The following is a 16,255-nucleotide window of genomic DNA, read 5'->3' as shown; positions in this document are numbered from 1 at the left end:
TATATAGGAAAAGAAGCTACCAAAGAAGATTAGAAAGATTGAATCAAGCACAGGACAATCACTGGGGGAGTAGTGTTTATCAGACAAGAGAGGAGTCTGAAAAAGGAAGGTCAACAGTAGTAAATGAGGACTCTATTTTATGTGCTGCTTATGCTTATTTTGTCCATTATTGGATGATATAACATTAAATTATCAACAAAGTGCTTGTTACCAGTTTTATCCGGAGAAATTACTCATAATGCTAAATTTTAAACATTCTGAATCCCCAACAATCCACATTAAAAGCCATTAACATTATGTACAGTTTTTTAAAACATTAAGCATTATTCTTTCAAATAATGCTTATTATTATTGCTACTCCTTTCCCAGACCCAATAAAAAATAATAAGTATATAGAGGTATATATTCAAATAATAGTAAAAGAGGCTAGGCATGGTAGCTCACACCTGTAATTCCAGCACTTTGGGAGGGTCAGGCAGGAGGATCACTTGAGCTCAGAAGTTCACAAGAAGCCTGGGCAACATAGTGAGACCTCCTCTCTACTAAAATTAAAAAAAAAAAATTAGGTGGGCATGATGGTGCTCCTGTAATCCCAGCTACTGCAGGGGCTAAGGTGGGAGGATCCCTTGAGCCTGGAAGCTTGAGGCTACAGTGAGCTGTGATCATGCCACTGCACTCCTGCCTGGGCAACAGAGTGAAACTTTGTCTCAAAGGGAAAAAAAAAAAAAGGAAAAGAAAAATAGCCCTATGAAAAAGCTTTGGAAAATAAAAACATATATAACCAAAATACACAGAAGTTTGAAAAACAAAGTTGAGAAATTTTTTAGAAATAGAACAACAAAAAACAAAAATGGAAAAGAGAAAAGACAGAAGAATTTAGGAGGCAAGCTGGAAGTACAATATTAACGTAATGAGTCCCCCCCAAAAAAGAACTGAAAATAGGCAGAAATTATCAAAGAAGAAATATAAGAAATTTTCCCAGACCTGCAAGATGAGTCTAAATTGAAAGGGTCTACTTAATACCCAACAACGTAAAAAAGATAAAACAATCCAAACCAAGACATACCATTGTGAAATTTCAGAACATCAGAAATAAGGAGAAGCTCTTAAGAGATTGTAGGTTGTAGGTGTGGTGGTAGGATTAGGCATTTGTAATCACTTAGAAGGGAACACAAATCAAAATGGCACTGACGTTTTCAGTGCTCAATGGGTATTAGGGCAGAAGGCCTTCAAAAATCTGAGGGAAGGCTGGGTGCAGTTGCTCACACCTGTAATCCCGGCACTTTGGGAGGCCAAGATGGGAGGATTGCTTGAGGCCAGGAGTTTGAGACCAGCCTGGCCAACATAGCAGGACCCCATCTCAAATAACTAATGAATTTTAAAAATCTGAGGGAGAAATTATTTGCATCCTAGAAATGTATAACCAAACAATTAATCATGTGTGAATGTAAGGACTCAAAAATTGTATCTGCCATGCAACTCTCTTTAGAGAACTGCAGGATGATAATACTCTAGAAAAATGGGGAAAAAGGAAAGCGCAAAATAGAAATAGTAAATCCACCACAGAAAAACGCCAAGAGGAAGTTATAAGACAAAGGTGTGCCCAGAGCCTTCTCCAGATTGGAGCGGGAGGAAGGGGGAGCTTCAGAGAGAGAGATCTCCAGGGGGAAAAATGGAACCAATATATTTTCTGATATATTTGAGCACTGGGAGTAAAAAAAACTGCTGGTGGTCATACAACAGCTCTAGTTGAACAACTGAAATAATGAGTTCATAGAAAACTATGCAGGTAGAAAATATGAGACAATTGTTTATTCCAGAAAACTAAAGTAGTGCAAGCAAGGAAATAATCATGAAATATTTTCTGCCTCTGCATTTTTTCTTAGGAAATAGTGTTAACACTGACCAAAAAATGGTGATATAGGATAACAGGAGATAGGAAGTGGGAGGTTAAGAATACTAAATCATGGATGGCTGAATAGGAATAGCTCCGGTCTACAGCTGCCAGCGTGAGCGACGCAGAAGACTTGATTTCTGCATTTCCGTCTGAGGTACCGGGTTCATCTCACTAGGGAGTGCCAGACAGAGGGCGCAGGTCAGTGGGTGCACGCACCGTGTGCGAGCCGAAGAAGGGCAAGGCATTGCCTCACTCAGGAAGTGCAAGGGGTCAGGGAGTTCCCTTTCCTAGTCAAAGAAAGGGGTGACAGACGGCACCTGGAAAATCGGGTCACTCCCACCCGAATACTGCGCTTTTCCGACGGGCTTAAAAAACGGCACGCCAGGAGATTGTATCCCACCCGCACCAGGCTCAGAGGGTCCTACGCCCACGGAGTCTCGCTGATTGCTAGCACAGCAGTCTGAGATCAAACTGCAAGGCGGCAGCAAGGCTGGGGGAGGGGTGCCTGCCATTGCCCAGGCTTGCTTAGGTAAACAAAGCAGCCTGGAAGCTCGAACTGGGTGGAGCCCACCACAGCTCAAGGAGGCCTGCCTGCCTCTGTAGGCTCCACCTCTGGGGGCAGGGCACAGACAAACAAAAAGACAGCAGTAACCTCTACAGACTTAAATGTCCCTGTCTGACAGCTTTGAAGAGAGCAGTGGTTCTCCCAGCACGCAGCTGGAGATCTGAGAACGGGCAGACTGCCTCCTCAAGTGGGTCCCTGACCCCTGACCCCTGAGCAGCCTAACTGGGAGGCACCCCCCAGCAGGGGCAGACTGACACTTCACACGGCCGGCCAGGTACTCCAACAGACCTGCAGCTGAGGGTCCTGTCTGTTAGAAGGAAAACTAACAAACAGAAAGGACAGCCACACCAAAAACCCATCTGTACATCACCATCATCAAAGACCAAAAGTAGATAAAACCACAAAGATGGGGAAAAAACAGAGCAGAAAAACTGGAAACTCTAAAAAGCAGAGCACCTCTCCACCTCCAAAGGAACGCAGTTCCTCACCAGCAACGGATCAAAGCTGGACGGAGAATGACTTTGACGAGCTGAGAGAAGAAGGCTTCAGACGATCAAATTACTCCGAGCTACAGGAGGATATTCAAACCAAAGGCAAAGAAGTTGAAAACTTTGAAAAAAATTTAGAAGAATGTATAACTAGAAAAACCAATACAGAGAAGTGCTTAAAGGAGCTGATGGAGCTGAAAACCAAGGCTCGAGAACTACGTGAAGAATGCAGAAGCCTTAGGAGCCGATGCAATCAAATGGAAGAAAGGGTATCAGCGATGGAAGATGAAATGAATGAAATGAAGCGAGAAGGGAAGTTTAGAGACAAAAGAATAAAAAGAAACGAGCAAAGCCTCCAAGAAATATGGGACTATGTGAAAAGACCAAATCTGCGTCTCATTGGTGTACCTGAAAGTGACAGGGAGAATGGAACCAAGTTGGAAAACACTCTGCAGGATATTATCCAGGAGAACTTCCCCAATCTAGCAAGGCAGGCCAACATTCAGATTCAGGAAATACAGAGAATGCCACAAAGATACTCCTCGAGAAGAGCAACTCCAAGACACATAATTGTCAGATTCACCAAAGTTGAAATGAAGGAAAAAATGTTAACGGCAGCCAGAGAGAAAGGTCGGGTTACCCACAAAGGGAAGCCCATCAGATTAACAGCGGATCTCTTGGCAGAAACTCTACAAGCCAGAAGAGAGTGGGGGCCAATATTCAACATTCTTAAAGAAAAGAATTTTCAACCCAGAATTTCATATCCAGCCAAACTAAGCTTCATAAGTGAAGGAGAAATAAAATACTTTACAGACAAGCAAATGCTGAGAGATTTTGTCACCACCAGGCCTGCCCTAAAAGAGCTCCTGAAGGAAGCGCTAAACATGGAAAGGCACAACCGGTACCAGCCGCTGCAAAATCATGCCAAAATGTAAAGACCATCGAGATTAGGAAGAGACTGCATCAACTAACGAGCAAAATAACCAGCTAACATCATAATGACAGGATCAAATTCACACATAACAATATTAACCTTAAATGTAAATGGACTAAATGCTCCAATTAAAAGACACAGACTGGCAAATTGGATAAAGAGTCAAGACCCATCAGTGTGCTGTATTCAGGAAACCCATCTCACATGCAGAGACACACATAGGCTCAAAATAAAAGGATGGAGGAAGATCTACCAAGCAAATGGAAAACAAAAAAAGGCAGGGGTTGCAATCCTAGTCTCTGATAAAACAGACTTTAAACCAACAAAGATCAAAAGAGACAAAGAAGGCCATTACATAATGGTAAAGGGATCAATTCAACAAGAAGAGCTAACTATTCTAAATATATATGCACCCAATACAGGAGCACCCAGATTCATAAAGCAAGTCCTGAGTGACCTACAAAGAGACTTAGACTCCCACACATTAATAATAGGAGACTTTAACACCCCACTGTCAACATTAGACAGATCCACGAGACAGAAAGTCAACAAGGATACCCAGGAATTGAACTCAGCTCTGCACCAAGCGGACCTAATAGACATCTACAGAACTCTCCACCCCAAATCAACAGAACATACATTTTTTTCAGCACCACACCAAACCTATTCCAAAATTGACCACATAGTTGGAAGTAAAGCTCTCCTCAGTAAATGTAAAAGAACAGAAATTATAACAAACTATCTCTCAAATCACAGTGCAATCAAGCTAGAACTCAGGATTAAGAATCTCACTCAAAACCGCTCAACTACATGGAAACTGAACACCCTGCTCCTGAATGACTACTGGGTACATAACGAAATGAAGGCAGAAACAAAGATGTTCTTTGAAACCAACAAGAACCAAGACACAACATACCAGAATCTCTGGGACGCATTCAAAGCAGTGTGTAGAGGGAAATTTATAGCACTAAATGCCCACAAGAGAAAGCAGGAAAGATCCAAAATGGACACCCTAACATCACAATTAAAAGAACTAGAAAAGCAAGAGCAAACACATTCAAAAGCTAGCAGAAGGCAAGAAATAACTAAAATCAGAGCAGAACAGAAGGAAATAGAGACACAAAAAACCCTTCAAAAAATTAATGAATCCAGGAGCTGGTATTTTGAAAGGATCAACAAAATTGATAGACCGCTAGCAAGATTAATAAAGAAAAAAAGAGAGAAGAATCAAATAAATGCAATAAAAAATGATAAAGGGGATATCACCACCGATCCCACAGAAATACAAACTACCATCAGAGAATACTACAAACACCTCTACGCAAATAAACTAGGAAATCTAGAAGAAATGGATAAATTCCTCGACACATACACCCTCCCAAGACTAAACCAGGAAGAAGTTGAATCTCTGAATAGACCAATAACAGGCTCTGAAATTGTGGCAATAATCAATAGCTTACCAACCAAAAAAAGTCCAGGACCAGATGGATTCACAGCCAAATTCTACCAGAGGTACAAGGAGGAACTGGTACCATTCCTTCTGAAACTATTCCAATCAATAGAAAAAGAGGGAATCCTCCCTAACTCATTTTATGAGGCCAGCATCATCCTGATACCAAAGCTGGGCAGAGACACAACCAAAAAAGAGAATTTTAGACCAATATCCCTGATGAACATTGATGCAAAAATCCTCAATAAAATACTGGCAAACCAAATCCAGCAGCACATCAAAAAGCTTATCCACCATGATCAAGTGGGCTTCATCCCTGGGATGCAAGGCTGGTTCAATATACGCAAATCAATAAATGTAATCCAGCATATAAAGAGAACCAAAGACAAAAACCACATGATTATCTCAATAGATGCAGAAAAGGCCTTTGACAAAATTCAACAACCCTTCATGCTAAAAACTATCAATAAATTAGGTATTGATGGGACGTATCTCAAAATAATAAGAGCTATCTATGACAAACCCACAGCTAATATCATACTGAATGGGCAAAAACTGGAAGCATTCCCTTTGAAAACTGGCACAAGACAGGGATGCCCTCTCTCACCACTCCTATTCAACATAGTGTTGGAAGTTCTGGCCAGGGCAATCAGGCAGGAGAAGAAAATAAAGGGTATTCACTTAGGAAAAGAGAAAGTCAAATTGTCCCTGTTTGCAGATGACATGATTGTATATCTGGAAAACCCCATCGTCTCAGCCCAAAATCTCCTTAAGCTGATAAGCAACTTCAGCAAAGTCTCAGGATACAAAATCAATGTACAAAAATCACAAGCATTCTTATACACCAACAACAGACAAACAGAGAGCCAAATCATGAGTGAACTCCCATTCACAATTGCTTCAAAGAGAATAAAATACCTAGGAATCCAACTTACAAGGGATGTGAAGGACCTCTTCAAGGAGAACTACAAACCACTGCTCAAGGAAATAAAAGAGGATACGAACAAATGGAAGAACATTTCATGCTCATGGGTAGGAAGAATCAATATCGTGAAAATGGCCATACTGCCCAAGGTAATTTACAGATTCAATGCCATCCCCATCAAGCTACCAATGACTTTCTTCACAGAATTGGAAAAAACTACTTCAAAGTTCATATGGAACCAAAAAAGAGCCCGCATCACCAAGTCAATCCTAAGCCAAAAGAACAAAGCTGGAGGCATCACACTACCTGACTTCAAACTATACTACAAGGCTACAGTAACCAAAACAGCATGGTACGGGTACCAAAACAGAGATATAAATCAATGGAACAGAACAGAGACCTCAGAAATAACGCCGCATATCTACAACTATCTGATCTTTGACAAACCTGAGAAAAACAAGCAATGGGGAAAGGATTCCCTATTTAATAAATGGTTCTGGGAAAACTGGCTAGCCATATGTAGAAAGCTGAAACTGGATCCCTTCCTTACACCTTATACAAAAATCAATTCAAGATGGATTAAAGACTTAAATGTTAGACCTAAAACCATAAAAACTCTAGAAGAAAACCTGGGCATTACCATTCAGGACATAGGCATGGGCAAGGACTTCATGACCAAAAGCAATGACAACAAAAGCCAAAATTGACAAATGGGATCTAATTAAACTCAAGAGCTTCTGCACAGCAAAAGAAACTACCATCAGAGTGAACAGGCAACCTACAAAATGGGAGAAGATTTTTGCAACCTACTCATCTGACAAAGGGCTAATATCCAGAATCTACAATGAACTCAAACAAATTTACAAGAAAAAAACAAACAACCTGATCAAAAAGTGGGCGAAGGACATGAACAGACACTTCTCAAAAGAAGACATTTATGCAGCCAAAAAGCACATGAAGAAATGCTCACCATCACTGGCCATCAGAGAAATGCAAATCAAAACCACAATGAGATACCATCTCACACCAGTTAGAATGGCAATCATTAAAAAGTCAGGAAACAACAGGTGCTGGAGAGGATGTGAAGAAATAGGAACACTTTTACACTGTTGGTGGGACTGTAAACTAGTTCAACCCTTGTGGAAGTCAGTGTGGCGATTCCTCAGGGATCTAGAACTAGAAATTCCATTTGACCCAGCCATCCCATTACTAGGTATATACCCAAAGGACTATAAATCATGCTGCTCTAAAGACACATGCACACGTATGTTTATTGCAGCATTATTCACAATAGCAAAGACTTGGAACCAACCCAAATGTCCAACAATGATAGACTGGATTAAGAAAATGTGGCACATATACACCATGGAATACTATGCAGCCATAAAAAATGATGAGTTCATGTCCTTTGTAGGGACATGGATGAAATTGGAAATCATCATTCTCAGTAAACTGTCGCAAGAACAAAAAACCAAACACCGCATGTTCTCACTCATAGGTGGGAATTGAACAATGAGAACACATGGACACAGGAAGGGGATCATCACACTCTGGGGACTGTTGTGGGGTGGGGGGAGGGGGAAGGGATAGCATTGGGAGATATAACTAATGCTAGATGACGAGTTAGTGGGTGCAGTGCACCAGCATGGCACATGTATACATATGTAACTAACCTGCACATTGCGCACATGTACCCTAAAACCTAAAGTATAATAATAATAAATAAATAAAATAAAATAAAATAAAAAAAGAATACTAAATCATCACCTATGATAATAGAAAGTCAATAAAGCCTAAAATTGGCAAGTCAAGAAGTAGTAGAAGTGTTTTATTGGTAAATACTAGAAAAAAATGTCTAAAAGAGTTTAGTCGTTGCCTTTGGGAAGTGTGGGACTGGGAGGAGAGAGAATGGAGAAATGTTTTTCCTGCTGTTACTATTTAATATTTATATTGTCTATTTATTAGTTTGGTAAAAATTTAAATTTTTAATGTCAAAATACTGATAGTATGCAATGGATGCGTTCCAACTTTTTAGTTCAGTGTAATAAGCATTTTTGTCCTAGAATTTTTATCCTGCAAAAGCTATCAGGAATTGGAAACAATGAAAGGCACATGCTTATTTACTGCTCACTTAGGTTTAAAAATAGGAATTTTCAAATTCATATTATTTCATGGATACTATTCTTAGCACAAAGTTTTTCCTAAAAAGAAATCCTGCAGTTAGTATCTAGACTAAAGGACCTAGAGAATTAAGGTGAACTGGAGTCAGACTTCTATGACCTTTACTGCAGTATGAAAACCATCTAAAGAGAACTAGATCCAAAGTTACCTGAATCCAGCAGGGTGCTATTTATATGTCTATGGTAGATCCCACCTTTGTTTTTTAGTCACAATATATTAGAGTATTAAAAATCTATGATAGTTCAAGTTTCTGTCACTGAGAGTTGACTTGAATTTAGGATTCAGTAACTAGTAACTAGATTCGATAACTACTAAAGAGAAAAAGGACCCTGCCTCTATCCCTTAGTCTTCAGCCAACACCACATTTTCTCTGTGTGTGGTCAAGTTGCTACTAAATCTGTAGGAATGCAACATTCATATGGCAGATTCCCGTACTTATTTTTACTGGTGTTTTTAAGAAGTATGAGATGACTATGACCACAAAGAAGCACTCCCCTTAAGAATATTTTTTCCTGATGTATTTGAAAATAAAGACCAATCTTGAAAATCGTGTTGCTACAAATTAGATGTTTCCAAATATGTTGGGTTGCAGCAATTCAGGACCATATATATGACCTTATATTATATATGGTTGTATTAACACAGTGATGTCTTTGGCTCTTTAATGTTTTGAGTAAAGTGCATCTCTACCAAAAGACTAGTAAATTCATTTTCCCATGTTTTATCCCATGATTTTTAAAGGTTTTAATCCATTGAGTATGAATTTCTTCTTTTTAGAGTGAGATTAATATCTACTCTAGTGGCATATAAAGCAACCCATGCTTTTAATATTTTCCTGAGTGTTGAAGAAAAGTTTTACAAGAAGTGTTCTGGTTTACCACAGAAGTCTTCTCAGCTTGTAGAAGTAGATTAACCCTGCTTCAGTTTTCAAAAATGGTGAAAATGTCTATTACAAATGGTACACCTTAACATTTGATATCTAAACCTAAAATGCTAAGGACTGTTGTTAACCATCCATTCTCTCAGTGTAAAAATGTGTTCCTGGAGCATTTGTATCACTATCAACTGGTGGCTTATTACAAATGCAAATTTCTGGGCCCCAAAGGAGTATAGTTTTTTTCAACTGACCCAGATTATTCTTTTACTACAGCAACAGAATTGTAATTTAATATTATGTTGGTGGCTTTTATTTTGTCAAAAGTCAGTATAAAGACACAGACATATAAGTCCGAGTGTGGTGGTACACACCTGCAATCCCAGACCTTTAGGAGGCAAAAGGCAGGAGGTTGGCTTGAGGCCAGGAATTCAAGACTAGCTTGGACAACATTGCGATACTGGTCTCTACAAAAAAGTTAAAAATTAGCCAGGCACAATTAGCTAGGCATGGTGGTGCACTCCTGTAGTCCTAGCTACTTGGGAGGCTGAGGCAGGAGGATCACTTCAGCCCAGGAGTTTGTTACAGTGAGCCACAATTAGCATCACTGAACTCCAGCCCAGGTGACACCAAGACCTTGTCTCTATTAAAAATAAAAAAAATAGACAGATAAAATCTTACCTGTTTTTTTTAAATTCCATTGAGGACATTGTCTGTTTTATTATCGAATGTTCTTCAATGTCAATGGAACAAAATCTCTTTCTGATTTCAGAGCTAGAAAAAAAGTTTGTCTCTCCTGTGAACTTCTGTGTTTCCTTTATTAGAGTAGTGCTTGTCAAATTTGATTAATTCTCAGAATTTCCTGGGGAACTTTTAAATTAAAACAACACAGCTTCTCAGCTGTAAGACCATTCACTGGACTCTCCTGGTGAGGGACAGCCCTTGTGATACTGATAATTAGCCATGTTTCCAAAACTCTACATGGGATAATATCTAGATAATTCGCCATGATCACTTTTTGCCTTGGCTTCCCGGAAGCTAGTCTTACAGCAATTATGCTTGGAATTCAGTTATTTAATGTAATTATTCTCCATTTCTTTCCCTATTATATTACTTGGCTCATTTAGTATGTTTTTAATACATTTCAAAATGGGAGGAAATAACCTAATAGTACTGTCTTTTAGACCAGCACATTCCTTGCAATAGCATTTAAGCCTAAAATAAATCAGTTACTAGGATTATAGAGTAAAAGAATATTATGGACTTTTAAAAATTTCCTCATTCAGTTTTATGGAGACTATGGGAAACTTATCATTTGAAAAGGACTCTGAAATTTGCTATTAAAATGACATATACATAATTAAATTCCTGATCCCCCTTAAGCCTCTTTCATATGGACACCCCCAAGACTAAATGCATTGTTCTTTCTTTTTATTCACCACCTCAACGAGTTAATCCATTTTGGTGTTGTTAACATTACCACCATGCTGAATAATTTCCAAATGTGTGATTAGCTTGAATCACTCACCAAAGCCCCAGGCCTGAATCTTTTGCTGTCTGTAGGGATCCTTTATTTGGCTATCTCCCAAAGACCAGACATGCATGTGAAGAAACCCAGTGCATCTAAAACCAAACTTTTCAGCTTACTGAACAATTTCCTGATTACCTCCCTTTCCTTACACACCATGTGGGTAAATGGCATTACCATTCTCCTATGTCCCAAGCTGAATTAGTCCTTTGTCACCCTTGTTTCTTTTTAGCCCCACTCCACTTAACTGGGAAATATTTATGCTACTATTTGAAGATATAGTTTGAAGGCAGATTGAGAACCAAAGAAAATGCTGATTGGTATAAGTGATACTCAGAAGGAGGGATAAATGGCCTAAGAAATAAAAGTGGTTTGCTTCACAGGGAGAAAACCTATCATTTGTCTTAGACTCAAGGATTTATTCCTTTCTCTTCTTTCCCTAGCTTAGTGCTCATTTCCTAATTAAAATCAACTATGATTAGTTGATTTCCCTGTATGCAGCCTATTCCTGTTTCCATTTATCATGGTGGTGGTATTAACAGTTTAGTAATATTTGTCTAATCAATCTTCATCTGTAGAAAAGGAATGGTAATAGGATCTGACTCAATGAGTTGTCACTATTAAATGAGTAGTTTGTAGTGTTAAGCATAGTGCTTGGCATCCAATAAATATTAATTTTATTTTGATGTTGTTAACAGTACATTCACATAGTCCCTTATGATTATTTCACTTTGACTTATACCAATTAATTGCCACAAAGTACCATATTTAGTTTTTAGTATAATCTTACCATAATTTTATAAGCTAAAATTCACATTCTTCATCCTGGGAGTTAAAACTCAGTTGTAAAACCTTAAGTTATTTTTCTGAGCCTCTATCTCCTCATTTGAAACAGGGATAACATTATGTTCTAGGTTTATATAAAGTTAAAATTAGTAACGTATATCAAAAATGCTTTGGGAACTGCAAAGAATTGTATACGTTGTAGTTGTTTTAATTTGTGCCAAAGTTTGTCTTGGAACACATGGGCTGATGCAAGCAAGGAAGGAGCTCCAAAGAATCCGTGGCCGTCACCCCAAGACCTGGGTTCTACTAGGCACTGAGCCACATGCCAGTTTTTGATGGCTACAAGGTATCTATTCAGTTTCATCAGTCACAAATTCCCTGAGGCATAAGTCCTTCTAATTTGGGGAAGGCATTTTGCACAAAATGATGCTGTCAATGTTTAATTCTCCTCAGGTGAAAATGTTCTACTTGGTGGTCCGTGGCAGATGTCAGTGCATAATAACCTTATGAAGCATCCCCAGAAGCTGCTGCTGTCTCCAGAATGTGCCAGCCTCCCAGGAACCATTTACCTGTCACCATTTTCCTGTCTGTTCCTAAGAACTAGAACCCTCTTGGAAGTACAGCAAATTCAAACTGAAGTCCTTCCTCTATCTGTGATTGCTGAAATTATTTTAGAAATCACCCTACTACATATCCCCACAGTCCTTGGCCATTGCCTCAAATACAAGTCACTCCATCCATTCTTCTCATTCACTAACATTCACATTACTGTTGGATTTTTCTTCCCTGATCCAACCACCTCCCACTGTTCCTATACCTCCAGATCCTTTATACCATGTTCTCTAGGACACCAGTGGTGGTTCTACTTGTCTAGTACTTGTTCCTCCACACCTTCTGGTACTAAACTCACCCTACCCACAAGGAAAAGCATGTGGCCAAGATGGGCCACAATAATTGACCGAGAAATGATCATGCAACCTAAACCAGCCTACTTTAGGCCTTTCCTTGGAATTGTTCTGATAGAAACAGCAAGTGACCATGTTCTCTGCCATGTAAATAAAGTCCGTTTACAATAGGAAAAAGTGAAGCCAAGCTGAAACAGAAGACAGAAGAAAAATAAAGAGAGAAAGAAAGGTAGAGAGAGAATCTAATGGAGTCAAGTGCCTGGTTCTATTTCCTAAGATCCACAATGCACCTTGGCTCCTGAAGCTTTTCTTTTGACTCTCTTAACTTTTGGTTCACTATATTCCCATTTCAGTCACTTGCAACTAAAAGAGTTATAACTAATATAATTCATTCCATTATAAATAAACTTCCTACAACTTCTGCCACTGCACCAAACATTCCCTCTTACCAGTTGCTTTAACTATATACCAGGCTCTCCCCTCAAAACACCAATCCCCTTCAGCCCTCTTAAATGAACATCTTTCCTCTGTCAAATTTTGTATGTCTTGAGGTGGGGCTAATAGCCTTCTCCCTCTCCAAACCATTCAGTGCCCCCTATGCCTGAAAAAACCCTGTTCCTGCTGACATATTTCCTTGGGACCTTATTACTGCTACTCCCCACTCATTCGTTCTGTTAAAATAAGTAATTGGCTGGGTGCGCTGGCTCACACCTGTGATCCCAGCACTTTGGGAGACCGAGGTGGGTGGATCACCTGAGGTCAGGAGTTCGAGACAAGCCTGACCAACATGGCAAAACCCTGTCTCTACTAAAAATATAAAAATTAGCTGGGCATGGTGGTGGGCACCTGTAATCCCAACCACTCGGGTGACTGAGGCAGGAGAATTGCTTGAACCTGGGAGGCGGAGGTTGCAGTAAGCTGAGATCATACCATTGCACTCCAGCCTGGGCAACAGAGCGAGACTCTGTCTCAAAAATAAATAAATAAAATTTTAAAAATAAGTAACTGGGCAGCCATAAGGCCAATGAACACCTTAGGCTCCTACACAAACAAACTAAAACCCAATTCAGTAGAAACAGTAAAAGGACACTTAAGCTTAACCAATCACAAACCACCAACTTACCTCTAAGGACTTCCATCAGATTGTACCCAAATAAGGGAAATGTTTAGCTGGACCCAATCAAGTAATTCTTTTTTTTTTTTTTTTTAATTTTTATTTTTTTTTAGACAGAGTCTCACTCTGTCACCCAGGCTGGAGTGGTGTGACACAATCTCGGCTCACTGCAACCTCTGCCTCCTGGGTTCAGGCGATTCTCCTGCCTCAGCCTCCTGAGTAGCTGGGATTACAGGTGGGCTCCACCACACCCAGCTAATTTTTGTATTTTTAATAGAGATGGGGTTTCACCATGTTGGCCAGGCTGGTCTTGAACTCCTGACCTCAGGTGATCCGCCCACCTCAGCCTCCCAGAGTGCTGAGATTACAGGCGTGAGCCACCGTGCCTGGCCAAGTAATTTCTTTACTTGTTCAGCCTATAAAAGCCTGCCACTTACACGGCTGAAACACAATTCTGTGAACCTCTTCTGGTTTTGAGTGCTGCCAGCTTCATGAATCCTTTAATGTTCAAGTAAACTCTGTTAAATGTATTTTGCCTGTAGTTTTTATTTTTAACAATTCAGAACAGAAACTTGGCTCACAGTTCTCCTTGCAGTGCCCTTCCTGAGTTCACCATCCACATGGAAGAACATCCACTGTCATTTTGTGACTGCCCTGTCTCTACTAGCCTTTCCTCCTCCCTCCATCCTTTTGGTGTAAAAAGAAGTGTCCCTTCCTATGTAAAGTTCTAGTGGATTCCAAAGTTTAGAAACCTCTGTCCGTCATTTTGCCCACCTCTTCCCCCTGTCTTCAGCCTGTTCATCTCTCCCCTCCTTACCATCTATTAATAAACATGCTCAACTGTGACATCACTCAAAAAGCAAAAACAAAACCTACCTTGACTCCCTTATTCCTCTTTATTTACACACCCTGCTCTCTTCTCCCCTTCAAAGTTAAACTTCTTGAAAATATTCTCTCTACTTCCTGTTTTCATTTTTCACTTTGCATTCACCACTTACTGAAACTGGGCTCTCTTTCATCAGAGAAGTATTACTCAGGCCCTGATGTGCTTGGTTAAATAGGGTGAGAAAGTCCACCTTGTGCTTGGGCTCCTTAAGCTTCTATAGGTCACAGGATTACATTCTACCCCTATAGAGACACCTAAGTAGTGGTCAGATGGGTCACAGAATCATCATAGCCATTACCAACCAGCTGTCTCCGAATTGCCAGATCTACCTCTAAATGTGACATGCCATCTCCTGCCAGTCTTACATACTAGTAGCAACACTGTATTATAAATTTGTTTTCTCGTTTCCATAGCAGCAAAGTGTATACTCAAGGAAATCATATAATTTCCAAATATTAATGAAGTGGTTTTGCTTCCTCATGAAAATACAATTTGTTTCTCACCAGATGAGTACAATATCATATTTTTAAACTCACTGTAAATGATATAACAATAGCATGTAAACAGAAAAATGATCTGTTGGGGTCTTTTTCATGGGCTTTGTGTTTCTACATAGGCAGCAACCAGTCTCTTGAATAGATCAGGAATGAGATAAGATTGAGAATCACTGCTCTTTGAAGAGTCAGAGTCTTCCTGGAAAGTACAGACCCTGCAGGACTGTTTACATGAGACAAGAATGGGTTTGTTTGCTGCACAGTGATGCACACTTGTAGTTCCAGCTACTTGGGAGGTTCTCTTGAGCCCAAGAGTTTAAGGCCAGCCTAGACAACATATCGAGGCCCTGTCTCAAAAAACATTAAAAAGAATGGGTTTGGCAGGCACACAGATACCTGGACCTATGACCTTGGGAAAATTACTTAACATCTCTGAGCCTCAGCTTCTCTGTCTTTAAATAAAGACAACAACACCAATTTTATAAGATTTATGTGAAGACCAAGTGATATATGTAAAAGCAAAATGCCTGGAATTTAATAAGCATGTAACAAACATTCATTTCTTACTTTTCATCAATTTGTCCCCAAGGAGAGGTTGAAATCAAACAGTCCCATTTTAGTTCTAACTTATTTCTATTAGGTAATTTCTTGTACCTACTTTCATATCATCTCAGAACAGGTTTTTCATTCTTATACATGTCTTGTAAGGCCAACTAAACACAACCTCATTGAGGGCAAAGATCGTATTTCTGTTCTTTTATATTTCTCATAATTACAGCAACCTTGTACCACAAATTTTCCTGGATAGACCTAATCCCAAATAAGCTGCCTTCTGTCCTACAGTCATTAAAAGAATCCTGAGAATTTCAGGATCCAGGCTATGTTTGCCAAAGTCTTACTTACTTGGAATGTGGCCTCCAGAGCTGAACACACATAAGCAATCAATCTGCCTGAGAGGTCCCTGGTGGGTGGGGTAGCTCACCCCTGTAATCCCAGCACTTTGGGATGCCGAGGCAAGAGGATAGCTTGAGGCCAGGATTTTGAGACCAGCCTGGTCCCCATCTCTAAAACAAAACAAAACAAAACAAAAAATCTACTGAGGGAGGCCTCCAGAGCCCATGTGTCTTGGTAGGACCACTTTCCCCACCACCATGACCTACCCTTGGAGAATTTAATGGCAGCCACCTTCTACTATAAACTTAAGAGGCCAATCCTAAAAAAGAAGCTA

General features: G+C 39.8%; 2 protein-coding genes across 5 annotated transcripts in view; one reads left to right on the top strand and one right to left on the bottom strand.

Moving 5' to 3' along the window:
* LACTB2 (lactamase beta 2) overlaps window positions 1–12,266 on the top strand; it is a 55,655-nt gene extending 43,389 nt beyond the window's left edge. For both annotated transcript variants that reach the window (XR_008528008.2, XM_024250996.3), the window contains one exon: window positions 12,082–12,266. The gene's annotated coding sequence lies outside the window, so the exon portion shown is untranslated. The remainder of the gene's footprint in view (window positions 1–12,081) is intronic.
* The window catches only part of XKR9 (XK related 9), a 178,618-nt gene that overhangs the window by 155,312 nt on the left and 7,051 nt on the right, over window positions 1–16,255 (bottom strand). The window contains exon 3 of one of the 3 annotated variants that reach the window (XM_054561755.2): window positions 15,931–16,091. The gene's annotated coding sequence lies outside the window, so the exon portion shown is untranslated. Of the gene's footprint in view, window positions 1–14,523; window positions 14,752–15,930; window positions 16,107–16,255 lie in introns of those variants that run through there. The other 2 variants (XM_054561756.2, XM_063726687.1) reach the window with 2 other exon arrangements.

The sequence above is a fragment of the Pongo abelii genome, chromosome 7 (assembly GCF_028885655.2).
Source record: "Pongo abelii isolate AG06213 chromosome 7, NHGRI_mPonAbe1-v2.0_pri, whole genome shotgun sequence".
NCBI classification, from domain to species: Eukaryota; Metazoa; Chordata; class Mammalia; order Primates; family Hominidae; genus Pongo; species Pongo abelii.
Note: the sequence above shows the minus strand (reverse complement) of the source record. Positions and strands in the feature narration are given on the sequence as shown.